Source organism: Ranitomeya imitator, chromosome 5, assembly GCF_032444005.1.
Source record: "Ranitomeya imitator isolate aRanImi1 chromosome 5, aRanImi1.pri, whole genome shotgun sequence".
NCBI lineage: Eukaryota > Metazoa > Chordata > Amphibia > Anura > Dendrobatidae > Ranitomeya > Ranitomeya imitator.
The window spans coordinates 34,764,918-34,777,154 of record NC_091286.1 but is presented as its reverse complement, the minus strand read 5'-3'; the positions used below and the strand labels follow the sequence as shown (position 1 = coordinate 34,777,154).

The 12,237-nt window shown below is 50.0% G+C and overlaps 1 protein-coding gene across 1 annotated transcript in view; it reads left to right on the top strand.

Annotated features, from left to right (window-relative positions):
• Positions 1-1,317: 1,317 nt before the first annotated feature.
• Positions 1,318-12,237, top strand: part of VASH2 (vasohibin 2) — a 94,588-nt gene continuing 83,668 nt past the window's right edge. Inside the window, exon 1 of the mRNA XM_069768515.1 lies at positions 1,318-1,452. The gene's annotated coding sequence lies outside the window, so the exon portion shown is untranslated. The remainder of the gene's footprint in view (positions 1,453-12,237) is intronic.

Below are 12,237 nucleotides of genomic sequence, written 5' to 3'. Positions count from 1 at the left end.
TCAGTGTACGCTCATCCTGAACGCTGCAGCCACTCAGTGTACGCTCATCCTGAACGCTGCAGCCACTCAGTGTGCGCTCATCCTGAATGCTGCACACTCAGTGTACGCTCATCCTGACCGCTGCAGACACTCAGTGTGCGCTCATCCTGACCGCTGCAGACACTCAGTGTGCGCTCATCCTGACCGCTGCAGACACTCAGTGTACGCTCATCCTGACCGCTGCAGACACTCAGTGTACGCTCATCCTGACCGCTGCAGACACTCAGTGTGCGCTCATCCTGACCACTGCAGACACTCAGTGTACGCTCATCCTGAACGCTGCAGACACTCAGTGTACGCTCATCCTGAACGCTGCAGACACTCAGTGTACGCTCATCCTGAATGCTGCACACTCAGTGTACGCTCATCCTGACCGCTGCAGACACTCAGTGTGCGCTCATCCTGACCGCTGCAGACACTCAGTGTACGCTCATCCTGAACGCTGCAGCCACTCAGTGTGCGCTCATCCTGAATGCTGCACACTCAGTGTACGCTCATCCTGACCGCTGCAGACACTCAGTGTGCGCTCATCCTGACCGCTGCAGACACTCAGTGTACGCTCATCCTGACCGCTGCAGACACTCAGTGTACGCTCATCCTGACCGCTGCAGACACTCAGTGTGCGCTCATCCTGACCGCTGCAGACACTCAGTGTACGCTCATCCTGAACGCTGCAGACACTCAGTGTACGCTCATCCTGAACGCTGCAGACACTCAGTGTACGCTCATCCTGACCTCTGCAAACACTCAGTGTGCGCTCATCCTGACCGCTGCAGCCACTCGGTGTCCTCTCATCCTGACCGCTGCAGCCACTCAGTGTACGCTCATCCTGAACGCTGCAGCCACTCAGTGTACGCTCATCCTGAACGCTGCAGCCACTCAGTGTGCGCTCATCCTGACCGCTGCAGCCACTCGGTGTCCTCTCATCCTGACCTCTGCAGACACTCAGTGTACTCTCATCCTGAACGCTGCAGCCACTCAGTGTGCGCTCATCCTGACCGCTGCAGCCACTCGGTGTCCTCTCATCCTGAACGTTGCAGCCACGTACTGCTTGCAGAACCTCAGTCCCTGCTCTCACAATAAGATAATGGAGTCCCAGAGATTTGTGGCTACATCTGTCATATATGTCTTCACTGGGAGAAGCCTCTCAGCCAGGCGGAGCTCGTATCCGTAAATGCTGACGGTCTCCACTGTCTTCTCCAAGCCCCGCCCCTCTGCTCATCAGTACCGCTCTCACCCCGCCCTTCTTTGTTGCAGCAGCCAATCACTGAGCCGTAGAACGTTGCTGCCGGGTGACAGTGATACAATGTAACGTCCGCTGCTGGAGAGCCGACAGTCTGCGGGAGGAGGAGGATGGGGCTCGGCGGCCGCGGCTGCTCCCGGGGGAACCGGAGCCACAGGCGCTGAGTACAGGTAAGAGGCTGCTGCAGGGCGGTGCTCCCGGGCCGGTGTGCGGCTGCCGCAGTCCCGCTCCTGGCGCTCTGCCCTTCTGCACTGTCAGCGCTCACAGCCCACAGCTAATACCAGCGCCCAATGCAGATTTTACTCTTAAAGGAATTGTCCATATTTGTACATTTTGCACCCAGCACCTCTATGTATTCCCATTGATTTCGGTGCATGCCCAATAAAGTGCTGTGCTGTGCCCAGTTCTGGTTTCCCCCAGTCCTTTGCCAAGCAGCCCTGCCCTTTATTTAGACTGTCAGTGCCAATGTTATTTTCTAACAAGCCTGGATGCCATGTGCCAGCCAAGTCAGTGCTGAACAATGAGCGGGCCTCTATAAAAGTGGGTGAGGAATCCCACATGTCGCCCCGAAGTGCCATCATAGGGCTGCAGCGTACAGAATATACAGTATATACACATCCAGCGTATAGTGCAGACTGCCGGCCGTGCCATTATAGGGCTGCAGCGTACAGAATATACAGTATATACACACCCAGCGTATAGTGCAGACTGCCGGCCGTGCCATTATAGGGCTGCAGCGTACAGAATATACAGTATATACACATCCAGCGTATAGTGCAGACTGCCGGCCGTGCCATTATAGGGCTGCAGCGTACAGAATATACAGTATATACACATCCAGCGTATAGTGCAGACTGCCGGCCGTGCCATCATAGGGCTGCAGCGTACAGAATATACAGTATATACACATCCAGCGTATAGTGCAGACTGCCGGCCGTGCCATCATAGGGCTGCAGCGTACAGAATATACAGTATATACACACCCAGCGTATAGTGCAGACTGCCGGCCGTGCCATTATAGGGCTGCAGCGTACAGAATATACAGTATATACACATCCAGCGTATAGTGCAGACTGCCGGCCGTGCCATTATAGGGCTGCAGCGTACAGAATATACAGTATATACACATCCAGCGTATAGTGCAGACTGCCGGCCGTGCCATCATAGGGCTGCAGCGTACAGAATATACAGTATATACACACCCAGCGTATAATGCAGACTGCCGGCCGTGCCATTATAGGGCTGCAGCGTACAGAATATACAGTATATACACATCCAGCGTATAGTGTAGACTGCCGGCCGTGCCATTATAGGGCTGCAGCGTACAGAATATACAGTATATACACATCCAGCGTATAGTGCAGACTGCCGGCCGTGCCATTATAGGGCTGCAGCGTACAGAATATACAGTATATACACATCCAGCGTATAGTGCAGACTGCCGGCCGTGCCATTATAGGGCTGCAGCGTACAGAATATACAGTATATACACATCCAGCGTATAGTGCAGACTGCCGGCCGTGCCATTATAGGGCTGCAGCGTACAGAATATACAGTATATACACATCCAGCGTATAGTGCAGACTGCCCGCCGTGCCATCATAGGGCTGCAGCGTACAGAATATACAGTATATACACATCCAGCGTATAATGCAGACTGCCGGCCGTGCCATCATAGGGCTGCAGCGTACAGAATATACAGTATATACACATCCAGCGTATAGTGCAGACTGCCCGCCGTGCCATTATAGGGCTGCAGCGTACAGAATATACAGTATATACACATCCAGCGTATAATGCAGACTGCCGGCCGTGCCATTATAGGGCTGCAGCGTACAGAATATACAGTATATACACATCCAGCATATAGTGCAGACTGCCGGCCGTGCCATTATAGGGCTGCAGCGTACAGAATATACAGTATATACACATCCAGCGTATAATGCAGACTGCCGGCCGTGCCATTATAGGGCTGCAGCATACAGAATATACAGTATATACACATCCAGCGTATAGTGCAGACTGCCGGCCGTGCCATTATAGGGCTGCAGCGTACAGAATATACAGTATATACACATCCAGCGTATAGTGCAGACTGCCGGCCGTGCCATTATAGGGCTGCAGCGTACAGAATATACAGTATATACACATCCAGCGTATAGTGCAGACTGCCGGCCGTGCCATCATAGGGCTGCAGCGTACAGAATATACAGTATATACACATCCAGCGTATAGTGCAGACTGCCGGCCGTGCCATCATAGGGCTGCAGCGTACAGAATATACAGTATATACACACCCAGCGTATAGTGCAGACTGCCGGCCGTGCCATTATAGGGCTGCAGCGTACAGAATATACAGTATATACACATCCAGCGTATAGTGCAGACTGCCGGCCGTGCCATTATAGGGCTGCAGCGTACAGAATATACAGTATATACACATCCAGCGTATAGTGCAGACTGCCGGCCGTGCCATCATAGGGCTGCAGCGTACAGAATATACAGTATATACACACCCAGCGTATAATGCAGACTGCCGGCCGTGCCATTATAGGGCTGCAGCGTACAGAATATACAGTATATACACATCCAGCGTATAGTGTAGACTGCCGGCCGTGCCATTATAGGGCTGCAGCGTACAGAATATACAGTATATACACACCCAGCGTATAATGCAGACTGCCGGCCGTGCCATCATAGGGCTGCAGCGTACAGAATATACAGTATATACACATCCAGCGTATAGTGCAGACTGCCGGCCGTGCCATTATAGGGCTGCAGCGTACAGAATATACAGTATATACACATCCAGCGTATAGTGCAGACTGCCGGCCGTGCCATTATAGGGCTGCAGCGTACAGAATATACAGTATATACACATCCAGCGTATAGTGCAGACTGCCGGCCGTGCCATTATAGGGCTGCAGCGTACAGAATATACAGTATATACACATCCAGCGTATAGTGCAGACTGCCGGCCGTGCCATTATAGGGCTGCAGCGTACAGAATATACAGTATATACACATCCAGCGTATAGTGCAGACTGCCGGCCGTGCCATTATAGGGCTGCAGCGTACAGAATATACAGTATATACACATCCAGCGTATAGTGCAGACTGCCCGCCGTGCCATCATAGGGCTGCAGCGTACAGAATATACAGTATATACACATCCAGCGTATAATGCAGACTGCCGGCCGTGCCATCATAGGGCTGCAGCGTACAGAATATACAGTATATACACATCCAGCGTATAGTGCAGACTGCCCGCCGTGCCATTATAGGGCTGCAGCGTACAGAATATACAGTATATACACATCCAGCGTATAATGCAGACTGCCGGCCGTGCCATTATAGGGCTGCAGCGTACAGAATATACAGTATATACACATCCAGCGTATAGTGCAGACTGCCGGCCGTGCCATTATAGGGCTGCAGCGTACAGAATATACAGTATATACACATCCAGCATATAGTGCAGACTGCCGGCCGTGCCATTATAGGGCTGCAGCGTACAGAATATACAGTATATACACATCCAGCGTATAATGCAGACTGCCGGCCGTGCCATTATAGGGCTGCAGCGTACAGAATATACAGTATATACACATCCAGCGTATAGTGCAGACTGCCGGCCGTGCCATTATAGGGCTGCAGCGTACAGAATATACAGTATATACACATCCAGCGTATAGTGCAGACTGCCGGCCGTGCCATCATAGGGCTGCAGCGTACAGAATATACAGTATATACACATCCAGCGTATAGTGCAGACTGCCGGCCGTGCCATCATAGGGCTGCAGCGTACAGAATATACAGTATATACACACCCAGCGTATAGTGCAGACTGCCGGCCGTGCCATTATAGGGCTGCAGCGTACAGAATATACAGTATATACACATCCAGCGTATAGTGCAGACTGCCGGCCGTGCCATTATAGGGCTGCAGCGTACAGAATATACAGTATATACACATCCAGCGTATAGTGCAGACTGCCGGCCGTGCCATCATAGGGCTGCAGCGTACAGAATATACAGTATATACACACCCAGCGTATAATGCAGACTGCCGGCCGTGCCATTATAGGGCTGCAGCGTACAGAATATACAGTATATACACATCCAGCGTATAGTGTAGACTGCCGGCCGTGCCATTATAGGGCTGCAGCGTACAGAATATACAGTATATACACATCCAGCGTATAGTGCAGACTGCCGGCCGTGCCATTATAGGGCTGCAGCGTACAGAATATACAGTATATACACATCCAGCGTATAGTGCAGACTGCCGGCCGTGCCATTATAGGGCTGCAGCGTACAGAATATACAGTATATACACATCCAGCGTATAGTGCAGACTGCCGGCCGTGCCATTATAGGGCTGCAGCGTACAGAATATACAGTATATACACATCCAGCGTATAGTGCAGACTGCCGGCCGTGCCATTATAGGGCTGCAGCGTACAGAATATACAGTATATACACATCCAGCATATAGTGCAGACTGCCCGCCGTGCCATCATAGGGCTGCAGCGTACAGAATATACAGTATATACACATCCAGCGTATAATGCAGACTGCCGGCCGTGCCATCATAGGGCTGCAGCGTACAGAATATACAGTATATACACATCCAGCGTATAGTGCAGACTGCCCGCCGTGCCATTATAGGGCTGCAGCGTACAGAATATACAGTATATACACATCCAGCGTATAATGCAGACTGCCGGCCGTGCCATTATAGGGCTGCAGCGTACAGAATATACAGTATATACACATCCAGCATATAGTGCAGACTGCCGGCCGTGCCATTATAGGGCTGCAGCGTACAGAATATACAGTATATACACATCCAGCGTATAATGCAGACTGCCGGCCGTGCCATTATAGGGCTGCAGCGTACAGAATATACAGTATATACACATCCAGCGTATAGTGCAGACTGCCGGCCGTGCCATTATAGGGCTGCAGCGTACAGAATATACAGTATATACACATCCAGCGTATAGTGCAGACTGCCGGCCGTGCCATTATAGGGCTGCAGCGTACAGAATATACAGTATATACACATCCAGCGTATAGTGCAGACTGCCGGCCGTGCCATCATAGGGCTGCAGCGTACAGAATATACAGTATATACACATCCAGCGTATAGTGCAGACTGCCGGCCGTGCCATCATAGGGCTGCAGCGTACAGAATATACAGTATATACACACCCAGCGTATAGTGCAGACTGCCGGCCGTGCCATTATAGGGCTGCAGCGTACAGAATATACAGTATATACACATCCAGCGTATAGTGCAGACTGCCGGCCGTGCCATTATAGGGCTGCAGCGTACAGAATATACAGTATATACACATCCAGCGTATAGTGCAGACTGCCGGCCGTGCCATCATAGGGCTGCAGCGTACAGAATATACAGTATATACACACCCAGCGTATAATGCAGACTGCCGGCCGTGCCATTATAGGGCTGCAGCGTACAGAATATACAGTATATACACATCCAGCGTATAGTGTAGACTGCCGGCCGTGCCATTATAGGGCTGCAGCGTACAGAATATACAGTATATACACACCCAGCGTATAATGCAGACTGCCGGCCGTGCCATCATAGGGCTGCAGCGTACAGAATATACAGTATATACACATCCAGCGTATAGTGCAGACTGCCGGCCGTGCCATTATAGGGCTGCAGCGTACAGAATATACAGTATATACACATTCAGCGTATAGTGCAGACTGCCGGCCGTGCCATTATAGGGCTGCAGCGTACAGAATATACAGTATATACACATCCAGCGTATAGTGCAGACTGCCGGCCGTGCCATTATAGGGCTGCAGCGTACAGAATATACAGTATATACACATCCAGCGTATAGTGCAGACTGCCGGCCGTGCCATTATAGGGCTGCAGCGTACAGAATATACAGTATATACACACCCAGCGTATAATGCAGACTGCCGGCCGTGCCATCATAGGGCTGCAGCGTACAGAATATACAGTATATACACATCCAGCGTATAGTGCAGACTGCCGGCCGTGCCATTATAGGGCTGCAGCGTACAGAATATACAGTATATACACATCCAGCGTATAGTGCAGACTGCCGGCCGTGCCATTATAGGGCTGCAGCGTACAGAATATACAGTATATACACATCCAGCGTATAGTGCAGACTGCCGGCCGTGCCATTATAGGGCTGCAGCGTACAGAATATACAGTATATACACATCCAGCGTATAGTGCAGACTGCCGGCCGTGCCATTATAGGGCTGCAGCGTACAGAATATACAGTATATACACATCCAGCGTATAGTGCAGACTGCCGGCCGTGCCATTATAGGGCTGCAGCGTACAGAATATACAGTATATACACATCCAGCGTATAGTGCAGACTGCCGGCCGTGCCATTATAGGGCTGCAGCGTACAGAATATACAGTATATACACATCCAGCGTATAATGCAGACTGCCGGCCGTGCCATTATAGGGCTGCAGCGTACAGAATATACAGTATATACACATCCAGCGTATAGTGCAGACTGCCCGCCGTGCCATCATAGGGCTGCAGCGTACAGAATATACAGTATATACACATCCAGCGTATAATGCAGACTGCCGGCCGTGCCATCATAGGGCTGCAGCGTACAGAATATACAGTATATACACATCCAGCGTATAGTGCAGACTGCCCGCCGTGCCATTATAGGGCTGCAGCGTACAGAATATACAGTATATACACATCCAGCGTATAATGCAGACTGCCGGCCGTGCCATTATAGGGCTGCAGCGTACAGAATATACAGTATATACACATCCAGCGTATAGTGCAGACTGCCGGCCGTGCCATTATAGGGCTGCAGCGTACAGAATATACAGTATATACACATCCAGCGTATAGTGCAGACTGCCGGCCGTGCCATTATAGGGCTGCAGCGTACAGAATATACAGTATATACACATCCAGCGTATAGTGCAGACTGCCGGCCGTGCCATTATAGGGCTGCAGCGTACAGAATATACAGTATATACACATCCAGCGTATAATGCAGACTGCCGGCCGTGCCATTATAGGGCTGCAGCGTACAGAATATACAGTATATACACATCCAGCGTATAGTGCAGACTGCCGGCCGTGCCATTATAGGGCTGCAGCGTACAGAATATACAGTATATACACACCCAGCGTATAATGCAGACTGCCGGCCGTGCCATTATAGGGCTGCAGCGTACAGAATATACAGTATATACACATCCAGCGTATAATGCAGACTGCCGGCCGTGCCATTATAGGGCTGCAGCGTACAGAATATACAGTATATACACATCCAGCGTATAGTGCAGACTGCCGGCCGTGCCATTATAGGGCTGCAGCGTACAGAATATACAGTATATACACACCCAGCGTATAATGCAGACTGCCGGCCGTGCCATTATAGGGCTGCAGCGTACAGAATATACAGTATATACACATCCAGCGTATAGTGCAGACTGCCGGCCGTGCCATTATAGGGCTGCAGCGTACAGAATATACAGTATATACACACCCAGCGTATAATGCAGACTGCCGGCCGTGCCATTATAGGGCTGCAGCGTACAGAATATACAGTATATACACATCCAGCGTATAGTGCAGACTGCCGGCCGTGCCATTATAGGGCTGCAGCGTACAGAATATACAGTATATACACATCCAGCGTATAGTGTAGACTGCCGGCCGTGCCATTATAGGGCTGCAGCGTACAGAATATACAGTATATACACATCCAGCGTATAGTGCAGACTGCCGGCCGTGCCATTATAGGGCTGCAGCGTACAGAATATACAGTATATACACATCCAGCATATAGTGCAGACTGCCGGCCGTGCCATTATAGGGCTGCAGCGTACAGAATATACAGTATATACACATCCAGCGTATAGTGCAGACTGCCGGCCGTGCCATTATAGGGCTGCAGGGTACAGAATATACAGTATATACACATCCAGCATATAGTGCAGACTGCCGGCCGTGCCATTATAGGGCTGCAGCGTACAGAATATACAGTATATACACATCCAGCATATAGTGCAGACTGCCGGCCGTGCCATTATAGGGCTGCAGCGTACAGAATATACAGTATATACACATCCAGCGTATAGTGCAGACTGCCGGCCGTGCCATTATAGGGCTGCAGCGTACAGAATATACAGTATATACACATCCAGCGTATAGTGCAGACTGCCGGCCGTGCCATTATAGGGCTGCAGCGTACAGAATATACAGTATATACACATCCAGCGTATAGTGTAGACTGCCGGCCGTGCCATTATAGGGCTGCAGCGTACAGAATATACAGTATATACACATCCAGCGTATAGTGCAGACTGCCGGCCGTGCCATTATAGGGCTGCAGCGTACAGAATATACAGTATATACACATCCAGCGTATAGTGTAGACTGCCGGCCGTGCCATTATAGGGCTGCAGCGTACAGAATATACAGTATATACACATCCAGCGTATAGTGCAGACTGCCGGCCGTGCCATTATAGGGCTGCAGCGTACAGAATATACAGTATATACACATCCAGCATATAGTGCAGACTGCCGGCCGTGCCATTATAGGGCTGCAGCGTACAGAATATACAGTATATACACATCCAGCGTATAGTGCAGACTGCCGGCCGTGCCATTATAGGGCTGCAGCGTACAGAATATACAGTATATACACATCCAGCGTATAGTGCAGACTGCCGGCCGTGCCATTATAGGGCTGCAGCGTACAGAATATACAGTATATACACATCCAGCATATAGTGCAGACTGCCGGCCGTGCCATTATAGGGCTGCAGCGTACAGAATATACAGTATATACACATCCAGCGTATAGTGCAGACTGCCGGCCGTGCCATTATAGGGCTGCAGCGTACAGAATATACAGTATATACACATCCAGCGTATAGTGCAGACTGCCGGCCGTGCCATTATAGGGCTGCAGCGTACAGAATATACAGTATATACACATCCAGCGTATAGTGCAGACTGCCGGCCGTGCCATTATAGGGCTGCAGCGTACAGAATATACAGTATATACACATCCAGCATATAGTGCAGACTGCCGGCCGTGCCATTATAGGGCTGCAGCGTACAGAATATACAGTATATACACATCCAGCGTATAGTGCAGACTGCCGGCCGTGCCATTATAGGGCTGCAGCGTACAGAATATACAGTATATACACATCCAGCGTATAGTGCAGACTGCCGGCCGTGCCATTATAGGGCTGCAGCGTACAGAATATACAGTATATACACACCCAGTGTATAGTGCAGACTGCCGGCCGTGCCATTATAGGGCTGCAGCGTACAGAATATACAGTATATACACACCCAGTGTATAGTGCAGACTGCCGGCCGTGCCATTATAGGGCTGCAGCGTACAGAATATACAGTATATACACATCCAGCGTATAGTGCAGACTGCCGGCCGTGCCATTATAGGGCTGCAGCGTACAGAATATATTATATATATATATATAGAATAAATTATGGGGTCCTTAATATCAAGGGTTCAGTCCTGGTTGGCTTCTTCCCTTTTTTTTAATGGGAGGCAAGAATTGGCTTCATTTTAGTCTTTCCAATGTGCCCCCCTCCCCTTTACGACCTGTCATGTTATATGGGGGCACTGACACGTTACACGCCCCTCTTGTAATTTAATATTTTTTCTGTTATGTTACGTTGCCCGATTTTCCAAATGGATTTGTGGGATCACTGGGATCCACATGTGTCATTATCAGACCACAGATGACTGTACGGGGTCGCTGGAGCCTGACGGACATCCGTACATCCCGGTGCCATATAAAGTGGGCAGCCTTTCAGATATGTAGCTGCTCCTGACTTGTGACCTGCACACATGCATATATAATATATTCTTAATATAATGGTTGGATTATTGATAATTCTGCGTTACAAGATGTTCTGCATCAGCTGTGCTGGTCCATGGTCTCCCTTTATTGCTAGGTGAAGGACTGGTCGGTGGATGGGCTCCATGTTGGGTTGGGGCAGGATTGTGCCACATCGCCGGTTCTTATTTTCATGCAGTCAGCATCGAGGGTTAATCCGCTGCAGCTGTGATCCTGTATCCGGCCATAATGAAATCCCTGAATAGCAGCGGAGTTGTGTTACGGATCTACGGGAACGGATCAGGTTTCTGTGGTGTCCTATAGGCTACAGCTCATTGTATTGCTGAGACACATGTGGATCCCATTAACTGCAGTAATGACAGATATGGACACTGCTGACAGCGCTGTATAATGCCGCGCGCGTGTATATGTGTGAGCTATTGTGGATCGTACTAAGGCCGGATAATGGGAATCTGTCACCACTTTTTTGGGCTACCAGGTAAAAATACCACCTATGCATTACCCAAGTACTCCTGATACCCCCCGACTCCCCACGTATGATCCATAAATACCTTTTTTATTCCTCCCGCGCTGTATGTTAATATGGTCGGTCCGGTCCGATGCGCGTGGCTTTGCGTCCGTCTCTCCCCCCTCCTCGCTTGCTTCTACGCATTCCTTGCGGTGAATTTCAAAAGTACTTGTGTAAAGCATAGGGGGCACTACATTGAATGGTATTTTTACCTGGTAGCCCAAAAAAGTGGTGACAGATTCCCTTTAAAAAAACTCCACTAGACTTGCTGATGATGAGAATTTAGAAGATAACCACAAAGAACATTTCTGGCCTCAGACCATCAGGTCTTTTGCCTATAGACGAAAACCCCAAACCCTCAGCTTCTCCTTACTATATTATAGCAAATAGGCTAATTACGTATACTGATGTGGACTTACATCCTGTATCAGAGAGAGGGGGGAGGGGAGATAGCGGTGCGGCCCTGTACGGGAATTGTATCTGGATCATTAGCCCTCCAATAACTTATCATGTTCCTGAACAGCTGCACAGGTTGA